The following is a 27227-nucleotide window of genomic DNA, read 5'->3' as shown; positions in this document are numbered from 1 at the left end:
CCCACTGCAAGCCGAATATACCTCTGCACTTGCCACGAGTTCATGTGGAACAACCCGTGAGCAACTTGACAGCTCCAGCACATTGTCAGTGTACACCGGTGGTGGTTCAGGTGGTTCTGTCAAACTCGATTATTTCGTGAGCATTTTCTGAATATGGCGTAAAAAGTTAAAAATAAACCCAAATTTTAATTATATATATTTTTTATTCATTTATCACACAATTACATTACTCATTAGTTATTTCGATAAAGGCTCGTATATACACAAGCTCTACGGAGCTGGGTGATGAATAATATATATTTATCATCACAACCTGGTTTGGCGCTGGAAGAATCGAAACAATTATAGGACGGTTGTATACTATTTCGCCGAAAACCATTTCGCGGAATTTTTTTTTCGCGGTACGACATTTCAAGGAATGTATTAACTCACCGAAACACATTTCGCGGAATGCACCTTTTTCCGAAAGACATTTCGCGGAATGTACGTTTTAACCGAAAGTCATTCCGCGGAATGCCATTTGGCGGAATTAAGTTAGAATAATTATCATTCAAATAATTACCGATTTCTGCTTAATTACATGAAATCCGGGCAATTTTTTTTTTGCATTTAATGCCGAACCCGACCTGTTCCCGAGAATTTCGATTCAAACCCGACATAATTTAATTATTTTAGCCCACACACAATTTTTCCCCGAAACTAGATATTTTCTGGTTCTCTTAAAATTAAAAAAAAAAAATGTGTGCCCAAATAACAAACTAGCCTCACAATTAACAAAACTGAATAAAATAATTTGCCCGTACCTGACCCGAACCCGATATTGTAGTAATTTTTCAAACCCGAACCCATCGGGTATCTACCGCCCGTTATAAGGCGAAAGGAGCTGCTAATGTTTTCTTTCAAAGAACACGTCTTCCCGGTATAAGGCGAAAGGAGTTGATAATGCCTTCTTTAGATGAACGCGTCTTCCCGGTATAAGGCAAAAGGAGGGGTAACGTCTTCTTTAAATGGATGTATCTGCCCGGTATAAGGGGCAATTAAAATTTTGAAAACAACTTCTAAATATTCTGGAAGGCGTTCCTTAGCCGTGCGGGAAGATGCGTGACTGCAAAGCAAGTCTATGCCGAAGGAAAGTCTCGTTAATCTCGTGTTAAACGAATGCAAAACAAAATGGTAACTTGGCTTAGAGACCTCGCAGGTAATAATGTCGGAATGCTGAATGAACAAAGGCTATTATTATTAATATTCCGCGAAATGGTGCATTCCGCGAAATGGTACATTCCGCCAAAAGTCATTCGGCGAAAAGATACAATCCGCCAAATGTCGTACCGCGAAAAGTTACAAACCGCCAAATGTTATTCCGCGAAATGTTCAACCGCGAAAATGAATTCCGCGAAATAGTTTTCGGTGAAATGTTATACAATCATTATAGGACTACTTAGGTTGTGAACCATTCCACCGATTCGTTTAACTTTCAGTTACAATTTGACAGTTGGATGGTTACTGTGTTGTTGTTGTTGAGATAGTTTTTGTTCGTTTGATTTCAGATGAGTGTAATAAAAGCAAACAGCATTTTTGCCTTTCTCGTACAACAAAGTTGTACCAGAAAGGCTTTCATTTCACTCCAAAAACGTACTTTTTATAGAGCGCTTGTAGACCCATAGTATTATATACCATTCGATTCAGCTCGACAAACTGAGCAAATGTCTGTCTGTCCGTGTGTGTGTCCGTGTGTGTGTGTGTGCGTATGTGTGTGCACATTGAAACATTAGCCAATTTTTCTAGTACTAAACCTGAATCGATTTTGCTACAACAAGTTGCATTCGATGGGGAATGTTTTCTTCTTGTTCACTATTGAGTTTCATAATGATGGCACTTCTCAAAAAATAGTAAATATTCAAAGAGTTATGAGACATAATTATTTCGTAACAAATAAGCTATCGATTTTCTAGGTTATGTTCTCCCAAGACACAAATTTTATTCGAAACCGGCACACTGACAGCATAGAATACACAGCTTACACGGAAGAAAAAACTTCACAAAGAAACATAGAAACCCATTAATGAGTTAAAAAGTACCTATTTTAAGATTTCATGTATACACTGAAAATTCTCGTTTATTGTTTCAAAATGACCTAAGAAACATATTTTCATGAATGAATTTTAATATTGCGATCAACAGACCAATATGATAGCTTTTGATTGCAGTACACACATTAATTCATGAATAAAAGGTGACATATGTTCTTTTTAAAAGTTAAGCGTCATTTCTGCCATTTCTTTCCCCTATGGGCCGATGTGAGCAGTGAGAAGTGAAAAGTGAGACGTGAGAAGTGCGAAGTGAGGAGTGAAAAGTAAGAAGTAAGAAATGAAAAATGAGAAATGAAAAATCACCAGATGATCCGAAATGAAAACAAAATGTTTTTCCAAATTTAATCTAGACTATCCTTTGAAAAGAGCTGAAATTTTTTGCTAATATTTTCAAATGGATATAATAGAAAAACGACGCATCCCACAAAAAGTGTTGTATGGGTGACCATCGCAAAATCAGTCAAACTTTCTAGTGAAAATATCGGAAACAATCCAAATTGAGCCCTACACTGAAAAAATCAGTTTAAAAATTTTAAAGTCGATTTGCGAAAAAACGCCCTTTTATTTAAATGAAATTTTGTCTCAAGATAGGTGATTATGTTCCCTACCAACCGTCCATACATCGCAAGCTGGGCACTCTTAAGGAAAAAAGTTTTCTAACAAAAACTTTTTCTTGTCGGAATTATTTTCAGTGTATTTTCATCTGAAATTAAACCAATGAAAGCCATCGTTATAGAACCCCAAGCAAATCTATTTTTATGATACATTGTCTAATTTAGCCACTAAATATAGTTTGTTTTTAAATTAAGAGTAATATTAAGAAGGGGTTTATATCTTCAAAAAAAATATTATATTCCATTATTAGCTTCTTTAGTTGCGACCAGTTACGACCAAAAAATTGTACTCTGCCTGACTGTACAGGAATACTTAATATGAGTATTTTATGTATACATATGTTAAATCCACCCTTAAAGACACTGAAGAAAAATCAATTCCGTTAAGAAAAAGTTTTTGTTAGAAAAACTTTTTTCCTTAAAAGTGTCCAGCTTGCGATGTATGGACGGCTGGTAGGGAACATAATCACCTATCTTGAGACAAAATTTCGTCCATATCAAAAAGGGCGTTTTTTGCAAATCGACTTTTAATTTTTAAATCGATTTTTTTAGTGTAGGGTTCAATTTTGAGTTTTTCAAAAGTTTTATTAGAAAGTTTGACTGATTTTGCGATAGTCACCCATACAACACTTTTTGTAGGAAGGGTCGTTTTCGATTATATCCATTTGAAAAAATCAGTAAAAACAAGTTTGACCCTTTTCAAAAGATAGTCTGAATCAAATTTGAATAAACTAAGTATGCACTTTACTTTTAACTGCGCTTCTTAAATCAAGACAAAATTTTCAAAACGACTTATCTGCTTTTGTAAACAAAGATTCAAACGACGATTTGACGAATCTGATAGCTCTCCCATGCAAATCAGCACCATCAACAGGTAGCGGAATCCTTCACCTAACTATTGATGGTGTTGGTTTGCGTGGAAGAGCTATCAGATTCGTCAAATCGTCGTTTGAATCTTTGTTTACAAATGCAGATAAGTCGTTTTGAAAATTTTGTCTTGAAATATTGACCAATAAATTTACAAAAAGTCAACATAAACAATCAGAACACTTGCAAGTTCCCAAAAAGTTCTATTTTGGCTTTACGCATTTTATTACATTACCCGCTTAACTTTTCAAAAGGACCTAAGTAAATTTTTTTCATGAATTCTCGCTTAACTTTTCAAAAGGACGTAAGTAACATTTTTTTTCATGAATTAATTTGAATACTGCAATCAATATTGTGATTCTCGAGATATTATAGCATTTTGCTCATTCACCTCTGCCTCGCTTGGTTGTGCGCCGCTAAGGTATTGTGTCATATTATGGTACTTTACTCAATTTAAGTGTAGAATATTACATCACAAATTAAACATAATTGCACTACTAATATCCACTTAAACAATATCCCGAACGCAACACAGGCGAAAGAAAAGCAAAAAACTACTAAACCTCGAACAATTTCACTTAAAAATATCTTTTCGTAAAGGGACGACAATATGCTACATACCTTACAAGCGAATGTGGAAAAGCTTACCGAAAGCTCACATCTATTTGACATTGGTTTATTTACTTTTTGCATGGCGCACAACTCGGCGCATGGGACCCGGCGCGTAAAGCCCCAAACGCAATACAACGGAACGGCGACGGAAACGGAAAATTTGACAGTTAGCCCATATATTTTCTGTCAAATTAGCCGTTTCCGTCGCCGTTCTGTTGTATTGCATTTGGGGCTTAACTGGTGAGCCAGTATGCTAATTTTAGAAAAGAATCGCAATAGCTTTCATGTTGTTCTGTTGATTGCAGTACTCAAATTAATTCATGAAAAAAATGTTACTTTTTTCCTGTTGCGGCGACAAGCGAGATCTACACTGTAAACCCAGGAATACTCTTTAAAGAGTAAAAAATGAACATTTTTCGCCGATATATGGAGCTGTCAAAATAATGGGTAATTTATTTTGACAATAATGCGTATTTTATGCCCATTTCCATGTTCCATGTTTTTACTCATTAATGAGTGAAAAACAAGTTCAGTTTCAAACAAACGATGGAAAAAGCTGTTGGCGGAAGAATGGTAAAAGTTTTTGTTTTTCTATTAATAATTGAAATATTTAAATAAATTATATCTATTTCAGTTCACAAAGGCTGTCAAGAACCAGGAGTTTGAGCCTTTTATGTACACATGCCTCATAACCCGAATGGATTGGGGTAGACCCCGTTGCAAGTATGTACCAAGCGATTCGGACTGCTGCGGAACATCCACCGGCACTTATAAAACACTCCGTGATAGGATCAATATGTTGCTTACATTCGGTTCCAAATCTGGAGATCCTGTGCGGTGCTTATTTGTTTAGTCACCCGGCTACTTTTTCAAGGTAATTGTGATACTCTCAGTTATCGCTTTTCTAATCTAACTGATTATTTCCTGTATGTTATAGCAATCGAATAACGTCGGGAATAACCTTCGCACTGACCACAACTGTCTGGAATAACCGTCGAGACAGCCGCTGGGAGTACTTTGACTGCCGGTGGTAGAACCGGGAAGAGAGAAGCTTCATAAAGAAAATTTGGTCTTAAAATTTGAAAAAATCCAGTGTGGGACTCGGAGCCCGGTAACCATATTATTACTACTATTAAAATATGCTTAAATAAAGATTATTCCATGCACCCTATGTAAATGAGTCGCTTATTTTAATATTACATAATACTTAAATGAAATTATAAATGATTTTTTGTTTATCAACAAGAGTAAAAAGTACCCATTCTCGGCAGCTCGACGTTTTGAATAATGAGTAAAATTTACTCCTCAATTTGACGTATAGGCCTTTTACTCATTAATGAGTAAACGCTGTTTACTCTTTTAATGAGTTGAACTATTTAACTTCATAATGGGTATTTTTTTACCCATTAAAGAGTACTTTGGTGGCACAGTGTATAGTACAGCAGAAAGTCCATTGCTGATAAACGTTCATTTCGAACAATACACCGCACATTGCTGGTTAATTTTTTTTTTTGATATATACTCTGTCTCGCTCAAACCAACAGCGAATAATCTAGCGACTACTTTAACGAACTATTTAAGGAACAGCTACTTTAACCGACCGTGTCCATTTAGCAAGTACGGTGTTGAACATAATCTGGAGATTAAAATAACACTTAATAAAGTTAAAAAAAAAACTTAGCAAGTAACCGCACAATATTGAGTAAAACAAATTAAGGGTGTAGCATTTCTGCATGCGGTGAATAAATTTCGCACCGTGTATATAACTGACAGCATGAATGTTTGTGTTGCTTCTTTCGTGCTTTATTGATGATGCTAACCTCTCAAGCAAAGTTTTCCAAAGCTTCAAATGTGGAACACGAAAACTAATGGACGAACACACACGCGCTAGAGACCCGAAGCCGATGACTTCATCCGCCTCAACACAGCTGTAAATGTTTCGTCGTTGGAAATAAAAATCGCATACCTACGTACATGCTTTCAAGACAAAATTTTCAAAACGACTTATCTGCTTTTGTAAACAAAGATTCACACGACGATTTGACGAATATGATAGCTCTCCCACGCAAACCAACACCACCAATAGGTAGGTGAAGGTTTCCGCTACCTGTTGATGGTGTTGGTTTGCGTGGGAGAGCTATCAGATTCGTCAAATCGTCGTTTGAATTTTTGTTTACAAAAGCAGATAAGTCGTTTTGAAAATTTTGTCTTGCTTTCTCGTGCGCTCGTTACGTTTGCTGCCATTTTGTTTCATGCTTTGGAAGGAAAGAAGAGGCGTGTCATTAAGGCTAACTGCACTGCAATTCTAAACTATCCAAAATGAAGTTTGAAAGTATCCAAAATAGAATACTCCCCCAACACTCCTGTTTTGGATACTTTTTTGTTTTGGTAGATGGGTTGATTTTACTATATTTCGAAGTTTACCGCCAACAATCTGTTTTGGATTATTTGATTTATATGAAAATATCCAAAACCAAGTGTTGGAACCTCAGTTGTATTTGGATGAAAATTCTGTTGTAACAAAATTCAACGATGTTTATAGTCGTTTCATGTCGAAGTGGATCGGTATTATTAAATGTTTACGGGTGAGTAGAAATTAATTATTTATTAAACAAATAAATATCTATTCTTTGCAATTTTAGAATTAAATAACATTATTGAATCGGCATGATTTTCCCGATTCAAAGCTGAAGCAACTTCCGACGAAAAACGCCAATGCCACAGCGCTATATTGAGGATGCAGCTGCTTGTTCCGTGCCAGAGGCAAATTTTTAATTTAAAATACTTGTGAGAGGTAGGAGTTTACGCTATATTCCGATTTTAGATAGTTCCTTCCTATATTACAATATTTTTTTCTTATTTTATAGATGTCAAACTTTGTTCATCGCAGCAGCAGCCGCCGCGGCACGCAGCAGCAATTTAAATAAACATATTTAATGTATATACAAAATAATGCCGACAATAAAATACAAATGAACATGTGTATATTTCCATAGATTTTAATATGCATATCCTTGGGGCATTTCGACAAAATATTAAAATCCAGGTTTCCAGTTTTTTCACCCAAAATCGACTCTTTGAGGAACAGTAAAAATCATCCAAAGCAAAGTGTTTTAAAATAACTCAAAATTAAGTACTTGCTGAAAAACTCAATTTTGAGTGGTTGCACTTAGCTGTCAAGTTGAGTGAAAATGACTTAATTTTGGATTGTTTCGGTTCTCTGTGTGCTTTTTGGTTTGCACTGAAAACCAAAACTACCCAAAAGTGGGTTGTTTGCACTCAAAACCGTGGTTTGGGCCAATAACCCAAATTTGAGTTAAATGACTTTTCTGGCACTAGGTAGTTTGCCTTTAATCCCATGCAAACAATTTACCCAAAGCTGAGTTTAATTTATCCAAAGCGGACCTTGATCAACCCAAAATAGAGAATATTGAATTTACTCAAATTTGGGTTATTGGGCTGAGCAACCTCGGTGAGGTGTTTGCATCTTGCTCTAGTTTTGATAGCAATCATGGGAAAGAAAGGAAAATCTACCCAAATTTGGGTAAATTTTTTCTGCGATATTCTCAATAGTGCGTATATTGAACTCAAAGTTTGGGTTGATTTATCTGTCCGTGTGGGTGGTTTGGTTGGTTTGGGTGGAATGATGGTGTAGTTTGAGCATACGGGTGATTTGAACATAACTTTCGTTTTCATACACCTCCTTATTTCCATATTATGCGGCTTTTTTTTTCATCTATATTTATGTGAATTGTTGGTTTCATTTTCACAAATGTACTTGTACAATTATTACACAAAGGGATGCAAAATCAATGTATGACATACAACTATGTAGTATGATTGAACTTTAATATTACATTGGTGAAAAAACACTACGTGGGAATCAGGAAAGTTGGAAACATTTTTTATTAGCTTTATTAAGGAGACTTGCAGAGTTGGAAACATACCGTCGTGCGGGGCTTCTTTTGATTCCGGGGGCTACTTTGGATTTTTGATTTTTTGAAAAAAATAAACGGAAAAAATACCAAATTTGAAACAGAAAGTTGGCATCCAACTATCAACAAGACACCCGATTGGTGATAATGACAATTTTATAGTTATTTTCGTAATAATTCTTGTTTTAAAATGTCCAAAGTAGCCCCTGAATTTTCAAAAGAAGCCCCGCACGACGGTATCGAATTTTAATCCATATGTATTTTTCAAAACGCGCCGTTACGCTAATCATTGTATTTACTATCGCTAATCATTGTACTACCGCACGATCGCATATTTGTAACATATGCATTTTTCCTTTCTCGTACAACAAAGTTGTACCGAAAGACTATATGATTGCTAAAAAACTTGATAGAAGGCCCGGAGACCCATAGTGTTATATACCGATCGACTCAGCTCGACAAACTGAGGTGACGTCTGTTTTTTTGTGTATGTGTGTGTATGTGTACAAATTTTGTAGGCACACTTTTTAGAACTTAGAATTATCCGATTTACTCGCAACAAGTTGCATTCGACGGGGAATTGTTTGCTATTGGAAATGGGCCCGATCATTGCTTTTTGGAATTATTGAAAAATCATTGTTTTTCCCCAAAGGTCCCCCTTGAAAATTCAAAGAACATTTTTTTTTAATGGTGGCAAGGCAAAAATATTAAAAATGATCGAAAAAATGTGATCTATTCCCCCAAAGAGCTTTTTTGACCTTTCTAATGTGATTTTTTCAATATATTTTATAATGCACGAGAAAGGCATCATCACTGCTAGGTGGATTAATCTGGGTTTTTTTCCTGATTTTTGTGAATTTTGAAATGAGCTCAGTTCTTCACTTTAAATATCAAATATTGACACTTGTAGAAATGGTTATATTTGTCTCATTTAAGTTATTTATTTTTATTGAAATAGGACAACTTGTGACAACAGTTAGCCCATATATTTCTGTCAAATTTGCTCTTTCCGATGCAGTTCCGCTAACATTGTTTTGGGGCTTTATTCGGCGCGGAAAAGAATCAGTTTTATAAGTTTTATTACGGATGAATTTTTTATGCCTTCGACATTTTAGGCATATTGTTCAAGCCAATATTTCAGGTTAAATTCAATGCCTAAGTGAATACTTCGATGATTACTAATGGCTTCCTGTGCTAAAATGTGTTAAGCTAACTTGTTAGAAAACATGTTGGTGAGTGTTGCAGATGGTCATAACGATGCGATATCCAAGCTGCGCATAATGCTTCCTGACGTTGAAGTTCATTTTTCGGTGAACCGTTAATAAGTATTTTTAACTCCGTATCCGAGATCGGCCAATTAAAAGATCATCTTTGTTGGCCTCAATATATTCTGAAGTCTGAACAAGCTCATGTTTACAATGCTTACATTTTATTTTTCCAATAAACTGTTTTGAACGTGGATTGCTGAATAAATCAATGATTGAAGCGAAAAGTCATCAACAACAGTGGCGGACGCAAGCGTTTCAACAACCGGAATATTGGCATCGTTTTTATCTTCTATCGTAGTCGTGTAGTATTTTTGTCGCAACAGGATTACCACCCACTTTTATTTTAGATATTATACTTCGAAAACTCAATACAAAAAAATGAAATCAAATTAGTTTTGCTTAAATTTAGTTCAATTAATGGTTCCAATTATCTCTAGGCCTTTTTGTACTGCACCTCTTGCCCGTGGTTTGGCATCAACAAAAGACGAAACAAAAATATATTTTCCCTTACAACAAAACCGTGTCGGCGATGCAGTATGGCCCGTTGTTTACGTTGTGTGGCGCCATCTGCTATTTTACAAGTGCACGGTTAGATGACTTTACCCATTAAGGACATAGTTGGAAGAGTTCCACGATGGCAGTCAATATGGCACCGGACCTCCCACGGGTCAACCTCGCACCTCCCGCACTCCTCTCCCACGAACATTCGAATGCATCGAACAGCATCGAACATAGTATAATATTCAAATTACTAACCTGTCCACAGCATATTTATTCACTTCCCGTGATAATGAACATGTTTCTTCAAAGAGTCCTTTGAATTTCGGCTCGAATTTTATCGAAAATCAGCAGTTTCGTGCCAATTTAATAGTCGTTCGCGATTCGGTGGGCTTATCACTGCAATTCACTTCTTCTCAAAGGGCATAGAAAAATCTAGTTTTTACTCACTTCTCCGCACATGAGCAGCCCGAAATGTTGATAGAATGCAAATTAAACATCATTTTTTGATATAAGTCACTAGTTTGACCCGAAAACCTAATATAAACTGCTATTTTTGCCCGAAAAAACGATTAAAAACTAACCGCGGAGCGAATGTAAACACCGGCAGCTGCAGCAGCAAACTAATGCATAGGGTGGTTCAAAAAATGATTTTGCTCCGCCGCGCTCAGTCGATTATGATTCATAATTTGGGTGTCATCCGATGGTTTGGGTTGGTTTGAATAGAGGCTTACCGTGCACAGGTCGTTTCAGGTTTGTATGACAGTTGATATGGCGAGGTTGAATTTTGCATTATTTCGATTGTGGCACTCCGTCATTGGGCGCTGGCGAGGGGGAGACCATATGGCTGGATGAAATATTCAAGAGCTTTAATTCCATAGACTGTGGACATTGAATGGTGGTTTAAATGGTTGGGAGTCGATTTTAATCGAAGTTGCGAATCTTTAGCATGATAATTAGGCTTATTTCTTGCGTTACATAATCAATGGATCTTTCCTGCGGTGCGGTTTTCGTTCAGTGAAGTCTCCGGAATGGTGCTTTAAGCTATGTGGATTATCTTTTCGCCAGCGTTTAGAGGGAAAGCCAGTGTAATGAAAAGTTTAGTTTCTCATTCTAGTTTTCATACAAACTTGAACCGGGTAGTGGTCAACCAGTTTTTGTTCAAATCGGTTTTTGGAGGACACTCGGAGCATGGGACGGAATCGAGTGAGCGTGGTGGAGCTGGGTCGTTTTTTGAACCACCCTACTAATATTCTTTGTTTTTTTTAAATACGACACCAATACTACTATAGTATATGACAGTTTTTATTGTACCAATACTTTCAAAGCTTTGTTTTGGTACTCAACCCACCTTCACCTTAATGGGTACTATGTTATTGTTGATATTATTCCGTAGACCTGTGCGCCGGTCATATCATCGGCGGCGGCGGCGTGGTGGTCACTTTTGCCCCGGCGGCGGCGGCGTCACGGCGGCGCGCCGTTGACTTTTATCGGCGGCGGCGGCGGCGGCGTGAACCGGCGTGGATGAAAAAATCAATGGCTGAAAAAATCAATTTTACCGTGGATTTTTGGATAACGGGGTTTGATTCACACGGTAGGAATCGCCCGTATAAAAACCGACTTCAGTGGATTAAAATTGCAATATTCTGCGTTTGCCAATCATCAAACAGCACATTCAAAATAGTCAATTGCCGGCGATTTTGATCTCAAAATAACCGAAAAAAGTTTCAGAAAAAATCTAATATTTTCCTGAAATTAGCCTAAATATGCCAACAAAGCGCTTGGTGGAGTTTCTGAAAGAATTTCTGGAGGAAACTATGATTTTTTTTAATTCCTACTGGCATTTCTCAGTAAATTTCATTAGGAATTCCTTCGTAAAATCCTATGACAATGTCTGCAGAATTTTTCTATTTTATAAAGAATAATCCATTCAGGTTCTCTTTGGGAAATTCCTTTAGTAAAACATAAAATATATTCATTCGGAAATTTATTAAAGAATGAACTATTTTCTGATGGAATTCCTAAGAGAATTTTCTAAAGGACTTTAAAAAGAAAATTCCTGAAGTAGTGTTGGAAAGTGTAGTAGGAATTCCTAACAGTATTTCCAAAATGCATCAGCGGCTGCTTCCGCATCTTCCTCGATTGCACATCCCAGAGCCAACGTCATGTTCCAGGTTCTCTGCAAGTTCTTTTGCTGGTCTCTTCCTGCATACGCACTACATGTCCAACAAACTGTAATCTGCCTTGTCTGCATTTTTGTATACTTTGTTTATCTCGTGGTTCATTCATTCGTCTGCTCCATTTACCATTTTCCACCACGCTGCCAAGTATTGAGCACAGTATTTTCAACTCAAACACTTTGAGAATTTGATAATCTGCATCTTTTAACGTCCATGATTCATGGCCGTACAGGACGACTGGACGAATCAACTGTAGGTAGTCTGTAGGTAGCTTCATGAAGTTACAAAAGAATTTTCTGGAGGAATTTTTAAAGGATTCTATATTAAATTGCTTAGAGTAGTTTTGGAAGAATTCCTATAGGAATTTCAGGAACAATTATTTTCAATGAACTTGCTAAGGAACTCCGAAGGAATATCAAATTGATTTTCAAAGAAATTCCAAAGCAAAATTCCGAAGCTGACAGAAATTTCGGAAGTAATCCGTTAATAAATTTCTGAAGGAGTTTTTGAAGATTTTTTTTTTGAATTTTGAAACAATTTCCTAAGGAACTCCTAAAACATTCTCTGTAGATATTTCAAAAAGAAGGATTTTCAGAAGGTATATCCGAATTTCTGAACGAAGTCTTGACGGAATGTCCAAAGGAATTTTCGGAGATATCTAAGACTGTCAGAAATTTCTTCAGGAGTTACTTTGAAAAAAAACCTTCAGGGACTTCTACGAATATTCCTTCAGGGACTTGTTCAGGAATTCTTAAGGAAATTTCGTCCTAGAACTTTTCAAGGAATTCCAAAAGAGTTCTTAGAAGAATTTCTTGAGGAATTTTCGGGAAAACACCTTAGCGATTTTCCCAAGGTTTTCTTAAACAAATTTCTGAAGGAGCTTTTTCCGAACTAATTCCTTAGAGAAATTTCAGAACATAGCTGAGAGAATTTTCGAAAGATATTCTGGAATTCGTTTTCGGAGGAGTTTTTGTAGAACTTCTTGAGGTAATATCCGGAAATTCCTTCGAATATTCCTTCAGAAATTCCTCTAGGGGTTGTCCATAAACCACGTAGACTCTTGAGGGGGAGGGGGTAAAAAAAAGTCTACGTTAGTCTACGAAGGGGGCCGGGGTATACAAAAAGTCTACGTAGACTCCTGTATTTTTTTTTTCGGGAAACATTTCATACATCTGCTTTGTGCAAAGTTCACTTGTTTGATTTTTTTTTTCGATTTTTTCGCTTTTTTTGCAAGATTTTACCGAAATAATCTCTCGAATCTCTTATGGATTTCACTGAAGTAATAGTCTGAACTACGGCTTAAAAATATCATGATATCAACAGCAAATTCTTCTGTGTTGAGCAGGAAAATTCTCCAAAGTATTCTATAAAAAAATTCGAAAAAAATTCAAAATTTCCACTTGGATTACATTGATTACATTGTAGATTCTTCTAAAATATCATTTGATTGTCGGCAGGAACTTCTTTAGAAACTACAAGTGATTCTTTACAATTTACACTGGGAATTATGTCGAACTTCGACAAAAATTATTAAGAATTTACAAAGGAAGCATTTTGGAATATCCAAGAAGAAGTCTTTGGATTTTCCAAAAAACATTCTTTGGAACTTGTAAGGTGAATTCTCCGAAATTTCCGTGAGAAATTCTTCAGAATTTCCACTGAAGATTTTCTGGGAAGTTCCCGGAAAATTTTTCCTAATTTCTGAAATTCTTGGAATTTTCTCGAGCAATTCTTTGGACATACACATAAGCGAAATTCTTCGAAATTTAACGGCAATTTCTTCGGCAGTTCTAATGAAAATTCTTTGGAATTATCGATGGAAAAGGAAATTGTTGAAAACTTTCACGAGAAATTATTTGAATTTCCACCAAAAACTCTTTGAGTGTTCACAAAAAAGTTATTGCAATTCTTGTAAGAAAGCATTTGTAATTTTCATGAAAATTTATTCTATTTTTTACGATAAATTCATCACAAATTCAACTGAAATCCTTCATAATTTTCACAGAAAATTATCTGGAAAACTCTTCGGAATGTCCATAGGATATTTTTAAATTTCTTCAGGAAATCGCTCCTACTTTGCAAGAGAAATGTCAAAATATCGTAGGAAACCTTTAGCATGGTTTCTACGGGAAATAATTCAAAATTTTCACGGAAAATTACTCGACAATTACAGAAAAAATTCTGAAAAATGTCGGAATTATCACGGAGAATTCTTTGGCGTATTACCTGGAAACTTTGAAGGTTATCAATCGGGAAATTCTACGGAGTTTACAAACGACAAACTTTTTGGAATGTTGACTTGACGTTCTCGGAATTTCAACTCGAAATTTTTCGAAATTCTGAAAATTCTTGGGTTTTCTACAAATTCTAACCGACATGAAGAATTAAAATTCAGATGCGTAATAGATTTTAAGCAGTGGCGCGCCTATGCAAATGCCGGTGGCGGTGGCGCACACCTCTAGGAGGAATCAAATCCAACAGAAATTAAATTAATTGGCTTCGAGATTTGGTTTCAGGAGCTATGGACAGAGGATTGAATTTGATTTCGTTTTGAATTTTTAATTGATATTGAGTTGGATTTTGTTCAGTTTGATTTTGTTAGGTTTAAAAATATGAAGTTTACTGTAGTGTTTACAATGGATTTGTATATCTGAATTGCTGAAAACGTGGTTGATTTCCAATTTTTTTCCAATCACATATGACATTTTGTTAAATTTGGAAAAGTCTACGTAGATTTCAAGGGGCCACCACCCCTTCCCCCTAGTAGACTTTGGAAAAGTCTACTAGGGGGAAGGGGTGGTGGGTTTGAAAATGTGAAAATTCGGCCTACGTGGTTTGTGGGAAGTTGTTTAGAAATACTTTCAAAATCTCTTAAAGTAGTTCAAACGAGAATTATTTTCGAAAATTCATTCAGGCTCTCGGAATGCCTTCGGAAATACATTTAGAAATTCCTACACAAAACCCTCCAGGAATTCCTTCAAAACCTTTTCTTCAAAAATTTATTTGAGAGCTCTTCAAAAAATTTCCTTGAATAATCTAAAAAAAACTACACCAATAATTCCTTTAGATATTGCATCAGGGATTTCATTATAACTTTCTTCCAGGATATCCATTGAAAATTAATTAGATAATGAAATAGTTTTCGGTTGCTAATTGAATTTTTGAAAAAATAAAACAAATAAATTTAACAACTAACACTGAAAAAATCTGAACGTATTACTGATAGAATTTCAAAAAGAACCCATGAAGGCATTTTCGATGGAATTCCTGCAGGAAGTTCTGGAAGAATTCTCGGAGAATATTTTAAAGGAATTGCTGGAAGAAGTTCTGAAGAAATTCCTTAGGAAAATTAGGAAGAAATTCCTTATGCAATCTCTGGAAGAATTTATTTGAGGAATTCATAGAATAATTGCCGAAGAAATTCATGAGGAGGTATTCCTTTAAAAAACTGAAGAGTTGCTAAACAGTTTTTGAAGAAACTCCAAATGGAATTTATTGAGAAATTTATTAAGAAATATCCGGAGGAATCGCTAAAGAAACTTCCGAAGGAATTCCTTAACGGTTGCGGTGCTACCAATGGCGGATCGAATATGTCTCCAGCCATCTTCAAGAGACGCTGCGCCTAGCTGCTCTTCCGTTGGGAGTGCCACTTCCAGCTGCTGCGCGTATTCTTGGTCTAGTCTACTGTCTTGTAGCCGCCCAATGTTAAGCTGCGACGTCCGACTTCGACGCGAGTTGTACACCGTCGAGAGTTTTGAGCGCAGGCATACTGCAACGAGGTAGTGGTCGGATTCAATATTCGCACTGCGGTAAGTGCGGACGTTCGTGATGTCGGAGAAGAATTTACCGTCGATTAGAACGTGGTCGATTTGGTTTTCCGTTTCTTGGTTAGGTGATCTCCATGTGGCCTTGTGGATATTTTTGCGGGGAAAGAAGGTGCTTCGGACTACCATTCCGCGGGAGGCTGCGAAGTTTATGCATCGTTCGCCGTTGTCATACGATGACATTTAGAAAATTCAAATAGCCTTCTATTAGTTGCACTTACTTAGTTAAGATTGTAAAATCGTTTGGATGGAGTAAAATCAAAGAGCAGATTTTTTTGCATAGAGTATAGGACAACACTGCCAACAGATTTAGGTGCCCGACTGAATGAGGTTTTAGACGAATTCCAAAGACCATTTCAACATTTTTTGTATTATTCTACTTAGGGTCGATTTCTTCACCTCCGCTTAGGCCTTAAACCATATTTAAGCGTATGGGTGAGCACCGCTGAAGAGTTAAGCGGAGGTGAAGAAATTGGCCCTTAGTAGATAAAATCTACTAGATACCAATTCATTATCCAATGTTTGTTACCACACTGTCTTAGAGGCACCATCACTTGAGGTAGATTTGAAATTGAATTCTGACGAGTTCTACCTCAACAACATTCTAACAACAACAATCATAACACGAGTTTAATACTATTCCAATCAATTCCATCACGTTGTATTGTCTTACAAATACGTATTTCGTCTCTGTAAGGCCATCTTCAGTGTCTCTTATTTTACTCGACTCGACTCAAGTTAATTGATTTTTTTATTGCGATTAGTCATCGGCGTGGCAAAATTATGATCGGCGGCGCGCCGACCCAAAATCGCCGGCGGCGGCGGCGTGAGTAAAACCACCGGCGGCGGCGGCGCGGCGCGGCGGCGCACAGGTCTATTCCAGAGGAGCGACATCCAATTTTTTTACTATGGATTTTGACAGGTTTGCTTGTTCGTTCTTTTTTGGGGGATAAATTTATCCCCCAGTGTCAAATTACCCCAATACTAATTTATTTTGCAATAGTATGTGAGTGAATTTTGAATGTTTACGTTTTTACAGGAGAATATGATGCAAAACGCTCATACCACTCAATAATGCAACATGATACAATCATAAAAAAATAGAAAAAAAATTAACGAATTATCAATTAAAACAATTTTACACCCGATTCCATGCTTCAAACTTAAGAATGTTCAACTTATTTGTTCAATTATTTGGAATGCTAGTTGCACAAGGTACTGTCTATGCATTTGTTCGTTTTATATCATTTTCACCCTCGCAATTGTTTATGTTGCATTCGCAGTGCATTCGTATTGGTGATTCAGAAAAGATGTGACGTAGCTTGTCATCCCCGTGTATTATTCCCACCGTGAAAAATTCACCCATTTTCTTTAAAAAGCGCCACTACCCATTAAAATGAGTAGGGGTCTGTTCAAATATTACGTAACGCAATAGGGGGTGGGGGGTTGTTTTATTTTTGTTACGATTTGTTACGCAAAATATAGGGGTGGGGGTTCTTTGAGAAATTGTTACGCGTAACAACTGAGAAAAAATATTTAAATTTTTCAAAAAATAGTCTTCAAAATAGCATAAAATACACAAAAAATAATAATTCATTGTATCGCGGTACAAATTCTACCAAAAACAAGATTTAAAAAAAAAGTATTTGTTACGCGTTACGCATAGGGGTGGGGGTAGTTCTAAATTTTGTTACAGCTTGTTACGAGGGGGTGGGGGGTTCCTTAAAACAACGTTTTTCGCGTTACGTAATATTTGAACAGACCCTAGTGGCACTTTTTCAAGAAAATGGGTGAATTTTTCACGGTGGGAATAATATCAACAATAACATAGTACCCATTAATGGGTAAAGTCATCTAACCGTGTGGGTACGCGAAACTAAGGCTTTCTGTCATCTTGTGGGGGAGTTGATGCGGAATTTGTTGGAATTTTTGGGTTAGGTTCGAGGGGCAGAGGGTCGACTTGATTAACGAGCTGCTCATGTGATAGACTGCTCACAGCTGCTCACAGATAGGAGAAAGCAACTGCTAAAATTTCTTATTGGATAGGTAACGAGCTTTTATTTTCATTCAAATCTAATTTTAGCAGTTACTACTATCTGCAGAAAGACCAGACCAGACCACATTGGATATAGGGTTACTGCTCCTGGACTTCATCTCATAGCTCCGATATTGGTCCTACGAAAAACAAAGCAATGAAAAGGTATTTGATTTGTTTATTATTTTTGTGATTTTTTTCAGCAGTGAGCATGCATGTTGGCAAAAAGAAGCGACGAAGTTGGTGCCGTATTTCTTTGTTTCGCGATGAGATGAATATTGTACAGTGAGATTGAAATCGGAACAGTTCCCCTACAATGTTTAGAAATCTGTCAGCCAGCGGAAGAATGCCACTCCTCGAATGCATAAACATACACCATATATGAACTCTCGTACAACAGGGCATGGACTCTCGAAAATGAGCATGGTCTTCTGAAACAATCTGAAGCATTGGATAATTTCCGGAAACTTTCTTCACTTCATCAGAAGTTTTCTATTTGATCAACTCGAACCTGACATAGCCACGATCCTGAAGGAGGAGGCTGGTGTCCCCCAAAGTTCGATTATCACAGTAAACCTTTTCCTGTTGGCAACGGAAGAAGTGTTCGCCAGGCTTCCCAAGAGGATATCCATCCTGGTGTATGATGACGACATACTCCAAATCGTGGTCGGTATCCCAGGTCGGCTAGAAAAGACTTCTATACACTACACAGGTCTCTTCGGCATTATTATGAGAAAATAATAAAATAATTGAATTATTTCAATTATATTTCATCTAACTCTATGGCCATCATGGAAACTTGAAGTTGCAAAAAGTGTTTAATACGACCTAAACATCCACTGTGATAATTTTCTTTTCCGTAACGAAATCTTTAAATGTATTCATCATCATAAATCAGGAAGATTTTTATGGGAATCTTTTATCATTCTATTCTCGCCCCATTATTGGAAACGAGAATTACCATTCAAATGGCAATAAAACCATAAACCAAGCTTCTATCAACGACCAAATGCATTCCGAATCTCCCAGAAAACGAATGTATCCAATTCAGACTGACATTCTTCAACTTTCAAGTCACACAGCGGTGGTAAGATAGGGAGGGTGGGGGCATCAATCTTAGTTTGGCGCACAGCATTTTCCATCAACGTCATCAAAGATATGTTGGAAAATGCTTTCTTCGACACTTTTGCCAGCTAAAGCGCAAACACTCAAGCTCGGTGGAAGAATGGGAGCTGCTTCGCTCTAGCCTATAGATCCACTGTGGAAAAGAAAAACCAGATTGGCTCCCTTTGTCAGACAGTCAGTCAGTGAGTCAGCAGTGTGGAGGAAAATCCCCTAACAAGTAACGTTAAAAATGAAACGAAATAAAAAACGCCTTGACACATGCCATCACATCACACACAATCCACCCTGCCAGAAGGAGAGTGAAAGGCTTATTGGCAGCTGCTGATGGTGCATAGTACCTACACAGCTTCCGGGGACAACAAATGACCATCACGATTCATGGCGCGACGGCCACCCTTCCGGGGGTGGAAAAACGGATTGAACAATGTGTTTGTAGGTTTGGTTAGTCGTAGGTGGTGCGCGTTTTTCTGTTGCCGCAGCCGCCGGCGGCGCTGTCAGTATGTTGGATTACAAAAAATGTCAGAAAATCAGATCGGATAGTTTTCAAAGCTGATGGTCAGCAATATCTTTCCATAACCCGTTATGACAGGGACATATGCTCTCAATGTGGGGGCGGAAATCACAAAAATATATAGATAGCAATAAGGTTTTTTTTGTGTCCTTGGGAAAGAGGACCTGTTTGAAATGAGCATTTTCGTACACCCAACAAGCGACTGTTAAATTTTATAAACATATAAGCTTACAAACAAATATTGTAAGAAAAAAATCATTCATTATTTGTATAAGAATCTAGCATTTTCGCATATGCCCAGTTCTTACACGGGTTTTGATAGGTTCCTGTACAGAATTGTTAGAAAATCTAACTATCACCGGTTGGGTGTATGAACTTTTTTTTCCTCATTTAGCAATTGGTACAAGGCTGAGCCATTCCATGAGTGAGTAGCGTCCATCCGGTTCGCAACCATAGATCAATTTCCAAACTAATTATCGTTATGTGGATAAGACAGGATGGGCAATTCAAAAAGGTAACTCTGTCTTTACTTACCTGGGGTCTTATTGTTTGTGTAAACTTGTGTAGCTATCTATTTTGTAACATTTTATTACGAAAACTACTAAACTACTTTATTATAAAAACGTGGACTTCACAGTATCCCCGCTCCCCTTACGTGGTATATGAATCGCCCAGACATGGTCCGATATGACCGTTCCGCCCCATGGGGACCCGAACATGGGGACCCGAAAAAGCGGATGGATGTATGCATAATAATGTTCATAGTAGACCTGTGCGCCGAAGTATTTGTGAACGGCGGCGGCGTAAGGCCATTTTTACACCGGCGGCGGCGGCGTCGGCGGCGTCACGCCGTAAGTAATGTTCGGCGGTGGCGGCGGCGGCGTGAATCGGCGTGAAGAATTTTGAGCTGAGAAAAATACACATAGCAAGGCATTTCATGCATTTTATGAATTTTAGGGTTTTTTGTACAATTGCTAGTCTCAGTCAGACTGATGGGGGAACAATCTAATAGGGAACATTGTATCTCCACAGTAAAAGTTTGCATTACATCCTCCACTAGGACATTTCCGCACCACAGCACATGAGTTCATTGGAAAGTACTTCGGATATAAATCCAGAAATTCATGTGGAAATTCCTCAAGATATTCCTCAGAAAATTCGAGAAAGGAATTCTAAGAATTAATTTAAAATTTCCCTAATGAATTTCTTCAGAACTTCCACCAAGAATTCACTTGAAAATTTATTAGGGTATTTCTTTGGAAATTCTTTCCGAAATTTCTTCAAAAGTTCCGTCAAGAATTTCCTTCTACTTGAGGGTTTTCTTCGGAAATTCTCCTACGGAGTCTTTTGGGAATTTCTTCAGTTATTCATTCGAAACCATTTTTAGGGATTCCTTTAAGAATTAGATACCCATGGAAAATCCTTCAAGAAGTTCTACGAGAATACCTACGGACACTGTTTTAGGAATACATTCGAAAATCCATTTGAGAGAAATCCTTCAGAAATTTCTAATAGAAAATCTTTCAATAATTCCTCAAAACATTTCTTCGGAAACTCTAGGAAGATATTTTTGGTATTCTTTAGAAATTTCCCTCTGGAATTCATTTGAAAAAAAAATTCAGGACTTCTTTTCAAATTTCTTATAGGAATTCCTTGGGATATTCCTTTAGCAACTCTCCTAGAAATTCCTGTAGACCTTCGAAAATTTCCTTTAAAATTACTTTAAGAATTATTTCGGGAATCTCTTCAGAATTTCTATTGCGAAATCTTCGGAAATTTTGTTTGTAAATTCCTTCATTTTTTTTAAACGCTTTTAAGTGTTTTTTTATTTGAAAATAAGTTTAACTCTCAAATACCTTTAGAATTTCTCCAAATTCGAATTCTTTCCTAAACTATTCCTGCAGTTATTTTATATGGTTTACTGAAGTAATTTTCTAAAGACTTCCTGGAGGAAGTTCCAAAAGAATTTCTGAAAATATTTCAAATCCCTTTCCGGAGGGGTTTCTGAAGGAATCCCTGGATAAATGTCCAAATTAATTCTTGGTGGCTTTTCTAAAGAGATTTTCGGAGAAATTCCTGAAGAAATTTTCGACTCAATTGTTGAAGAAATAATTGAAAAAGAACCTTAAAATATTTTCGAACAGAATTTTAAAATGAGTTATATAAATATTTTCGAACAGAATTTTAAAATGAGTTTCTGAAGGAATATTCGAAGGAATTCTGAAAGTAACTTACGAAGGAATTTTAAATGGATTTGCCAAACAGCTATTGGAATTTTCATAGAAATTCCTTTATTTCTCCAAAATTTCTTCAAAAACCCAGACAGTAGTAAAACAAATTCAGTTTTGACTCTAGAATCAAAATTACATGCCAAGAAAAACTCCCAAAATATCGAGATTGCAGGGCTAATAGCGACCAATGTCGTTCAAAATAGTGACTTTAGTGACCAATGCTGATAAAAAAAGAGACCAAATAGTGACTTTCAGTTCCAGAAAGAGTGACCAAATAGTCACTTTCAGTTGAAGTGACAAAAAATTGACTTTTATGTGGCAATGGTACATATTTAATTATTTTTCAGACATAGAATTATTTCGACTCATCACGTTTATAAGTCTGTGGTCGGAATCTCTGTCGTTAACTTTCTTTATAAAACTTGTAAAAATGCATCCCACTTTAAAGTATATTCATAAAGGGAACTGTTCCGTTGTCCATTTCACTAAACATATATTCATCTCATCGCGAAACAAACAAATACAGCACAATCTTCATTGTATCTTTTCACAAACATGTATGCTCACTGTTTAAAAAATTCCAAGAATAAGGATTGACTAACTAATTGACTTCATTTTCATTGCTTTGTTTTTTTTGGGATGAACTATATGATGAAGTCGAGGAGCAGTAAATCTACATTATGAAATCATGAATTTTATGAACATAAATGGACAACTTACTAGTAAGCATAATAAGAAAGTGTCCGAGGAAAAATATACAATTCCGATAAAATAAAACTACGCGCGCATGTTTCCTACAAGCGTTCTCAGACTAGTTTTTACGCGGGTCAAATTCAACATAAGTTTACAAAGTTTTCGGGAAATACCAATCACCTGCGTAAAAAACGACTCCATTGTACGAAACATGTTAGTTAACTGGGTAAACAATTGAGTGGGTCAGAAGCAAAAAGGTGTAAGTGACATTTTGGTCAACTTTGACTTGACTATAGCAAAAAATGCTTTGGTTTTAGAACTTTGCGTCAATATATTGATATACTTAGTAGGGTATTTGTAAAAAAATTAAAAATTCCCAGTATATTAGTTATACGATTTGTATGGAAAAATATTGAAAAACTTAACAGTCATTTTTCTCAAAACTAAGTTTTTGTCACTTACACCCTGTGGTAACCAAACTAAAATTTAAAACTAGCCGAAACAACGAATTGATTCGGCCGAACTAAAAACTATGCTGAGTGGAAAACACTCAGCACACGTGCGTCTGTCGTCGCCAAGATCCGTCGCAAGAAGAACGATGAACGATTTCTCGCACGCTCTCGTCGGCCTCCTTCGTTTTCGTCGAAGCTCTCGCCAAAACGAACAAACGGTTCAAGCTGTCATTTTTCACAACATTCGATGAAACTGTTTGATCGACTACACTTATAACAAAATATACTTATTATTTATCAAAACTGTACCAAATATGAAAGAACGATAAGAAATTCAAATTACTGTTCTAATTTTTTTACAATCTAAATCATATCCACCACATTCGCTTTCTTCTGTACTCTCATGCAAATCCAATCCACATCCAATTCAAATAAATTCCAAATCCATCTAAATCTTATTCAAATCCCAACAAAATGCAATCTACTTGCAATCCAAATCCTTTCAAAAAATTAATCAAATCCAATCTGACTCAAATCTAAATACAATCCAAATCCAATCCTTATCGAATTTAAATTCGATCAATTCAGTCCAGATCCAATCTAAATTAAATTTAAATCAAATTCAATTGAAATCCAGGCCAAAACCCAATCCAAATCCAAATCAAAACTAATACAACTCAAATCCAATCTAAATATATTCCAAAAACAAATCCAAATTTAGCATCCACTGCACATCCAATCCAACTCAAATATATTCCAAAAACAAATCCGAATGTAACCCTTTTCAAATCCAATCCAGTCCAAAAACCAATCCAAATCCAATTCAAAATAAATCCAAATTCATTCGAAAAACCAATCCGAATTATATCCGAATCCAATCGAATACGACTCCCAATTCAGTCCAAAATCGTTACTAAAACCAATCCGAATTCATTCCAAATCATATCCGAATCCAAATCCAAAACGACTCAGTCCAAATCCAATGCAAATCTAATCCATATTTAATCTAAATCCAAATACAATACAAATCGAATCAAATATAAATTCAGTTCTAAAACCAATCCAAACTGAATTCAAATCCAAATCCAAATCCAATTCAAAATCAATCCAACCCAATATAGAAGCTCAAACATAATCATACATCAGATACCTGGCGCTTTGAAAACAGCCCTGCAAATCTGTCGCCTCTATATATGTACGCATAAGAAAGTTCATTGATTTGCCTGATGCTTAACTCGGTATTTATCGCCAAAAAACTGTCATTTCAACATTGAATGCCATGAATACATTTACAATCCAAATTCAATCTGAATCCAGTCTAAAGCCCAATTCAAATCCACTGCAAATACAATCTAAATATATTCCAAAAACAATTTCAAATGTAACCCATTTCAAATCTAATCCAGTCCAAAAAACAATCCAGATCCAATTCAAAATCAATACTAATTCATTCGAAAAACCAATCTGAATTCGAATTCAATCCAAATCCAATTCAAAATCAATCCAATCCAATATATGAGCTCAAACATATTCAAACAACAGATACCTGGCGCTTTGAAAACAGCCCTGCAAATCTGTCGCCTCGATGTATGTACGTATAAGAAAGTTCATTGATTTGTCTATAACTTCATTCGGTATTAATCCCCGGAAAATTGTCGCTTCAACAATGAATTCTAACCATCCGTAAACGGAAATTGAAAACTGACGCTCTAATCGAACAACTAAATTTCTTCAGAGACCTTCCGCTCCGAAATTCATCCTCGGAGACCTGTCGCTCCGGCATAAAACAAAAAAAAACATCATGAAGAGCCATTGCTCCCATCGAACAAAAATGTTGCCTCAGAGACCTGTCGCTCTAATCGAACAACTAAATTTCTTCAGAGACCTGCCGCTCCAAAATTTATCCTCGGAGACCTGTCGCTCCGGCATAAAACAAAAAAACATCATGAAGAGCCATCGCTCCCATCGAACAAAAATGTTGCCTCAAAGACCTGTCGCTCAGGCACTAACCATCGGAGACCTGTCGCTCCGGTATTATTTCTAGAGTCCTGTCGCTCCATGATACATTAAAAAAACACATCACGGAGACCTGTCGCTCCGGAATAAGAATTTCAGATTTCTGTAACTTTTAATTCATACTTACCAACTGCGCCATGTGGTAACCAAACTAAAATTTAAAACTAGCCGAAACAACGAATTGAATCGGCCGAACTAAAAACTATGCTGAGTGGAAAACACTCAGCACACGTGCGTCTATCGTCGCCAAGATCCGTCGCAAGAAGAACGATGAACGCTTTCTCGCACGCTCTCGTCGGCCTCCTTCGTTTTCGTCGAAGCTCTCGCCAAAACGAACAAACGGTTCAAGCTGTCATTTTTCACAACATTCGATGAAACTGTTTGATCGACTACACTTATAACAAAATATACTTATTATTTATCAAAACTGTACCAAATATGAAAGAACGATAAGAAATTCAAATTACTGTTCTAATTTTTTTTACAATCTAAATCATATCCACCACACACCCCTTTTAGTTTGACCCTCAATTAAGGGTTTGCCCTCTTATGATTTCAAAAATATTAAGGAAACTCATGAGCTTCATTACTTCAAGCAAATTCAATGAATCCATGAAAACAAATGGGAATGTTTAAAAATCTTATCAAGCATTTATATTTTATCGCTAAAGACCTTTTTTTCATCATGGCCAAATATACTGAAACTAGAATTGTTTATGTTATGCATTGTATCTTGGAAAGAAAAAAACAAGCAAGAACAAAACTTTTTTATACATTTCAAAAGCTTTGTACGGCAATCGAAATTATAATTTATTTAACAAAAAAAACAACGATCTTCTCCCCGTCTCATAAAAACTGTGATATTTGCGTCGAAATTATGTTATTTTAGAATTAGTTACAGCACAGATTCTTGCCAGAGTGAAAAAAATCATTTCAAAATCTATTTTTTTTTTGTTAATGACATGTCTGAACAAGCAGTTTGTTCGGAATATCATACGGTGTATGTCAAATTCAAAATCATCAAAAATTTTAAACATTCACGATTTTTTATAATTGAGTATCCAAAATTTATGCATTTTCAGTTTCAGATGAATATCATCTGAATATATTTTTAAAAATGCACAAGTATTGATACGTAATCAATAAACCATCTCAAATTCCATTACCATTATCAAACACAGATGCAGATTTGAGTATTTTGATTCATTTTATGTTACAAAATTGATATATTTATTTGTTACAACAAATGGAAAACATGCATGTTTGCTTAAGGAATGTATTAATGACCTTTCGACCAACCCCTTGCTCACTTTCAGTTTGCTTGAAACACTGGAAAGTATATCTAAAATTGAAAATATTAATCTAAACGTAAACAGTTCAATTAATATGAAATGAAATTTAATAGTTTTTGAAAAAACTTATAAAATCAACAAATCCCTGTGGGCATTCTGTTTGCATCACTTATAGTTTATAAACTATGGCATGGAATCCTTTCAATAAATTGTTATCGAAAATCCCGTAAGAACATGAAGTCAAACGGCTGGCCAAGTTTCAAAGCGAATATTAAGTCACGAAGAAGCTAAGAGCAACTTTCAGACAAAAAAACACTTAGCGGTCATTTTTTCCGATCCGTAATTTAATTTCCACCATGAACTCTAGGAATTGGCCAAGATTAAAATAAGCCAAAAGTTTCAAAATAATTGAAAATAGTGACTTTAGTGATTTGAGCTCGAAAAAAAGAGACTTTTTAGTGACTTGCCCAAAAAAGTGACCAAGTCACAAAAAAGTGACCCGCTACCACGCCTGAGATTGCGGATATTCGATTATTCTCAAGAATTCCTTGGGAACTTACTGCAGGAGCTCCTTCGAAAATTTCTACATATTTTTTTCGTAAATACCTTTAATAATTCTTCAGAAAATGTATTCGGTAAGTCATCAAGAAACTCATTCTAGTATACATACCTTCATAAATTCCGTCAGGAATTCGATCGGCGATTTCTTCAGGAATTCCGTCAAAAAACCTCCACAAATGAAACAAATTTTTTTGAAGATTCCTAAAAAACTCTCCTACAATTAATTCTGACAGTGAGCAATTTTCAAAGGAACTTTTAAAGGAATTATCGACATGCTTAAATTTCTTAGAGAATTTCTTTGGACATTCCTCCAAGAATTCCTTTAGAATTTTCTCCAGGGATTCCTTCAGAAAATCTTCCAGACGGAGATAACCTCCGAAATTCCTCAAGACTAAGAATTTTCTTCAGGTATTCCTTCAGAAC

General features: G+C 36.2%; 1 protein-coding gene and 1 long non-coding RNA gene across 2 annotated transcripts in view; one reads left to right on the top strand and one right to left on the bottom strand.

The window, feature by feature from the left end:
• LOC134224303 (dopamine receptor 1) overlaps positions 1-27227 on the bottom strand; it is a 727585-nt gene that overhangs the window by 683054 nt on the left and 17304 nt on the right. The gene's annotated exons all lie outside the window — the stretch shown is intronic.
• On the top strand, positions 4716-5294 carry LOC134208293 (uncharacterized). Its single transcript, XR_009978597.1, has 3 exons — positions 4716-4756; positions 4818-5057; positions 5121-5294. It is a non-coding gene; the product is annotated as an uncharacterized LOC134208293 (long non-coding RNA).

This window comes from Armigeres subalbatus, chromosome 1 (genome assembly GCF_024139115.2).
Source record: "Armigeres subalbatus isolate Guangzhou_Male chromosome 1, GZ_Asu_2, whole genome shotgun sequence".
NCBI classification, from domain to species: domain Eukaryota; kingdom Metazoa; phylum Arthropoda; class Insecta; order Diptera; family Culicidae; genus Armigeres; species Armigeres subalbatus.
This window is presented reverse-complemented; position numbering and strand designations above follow the sequence as displayed.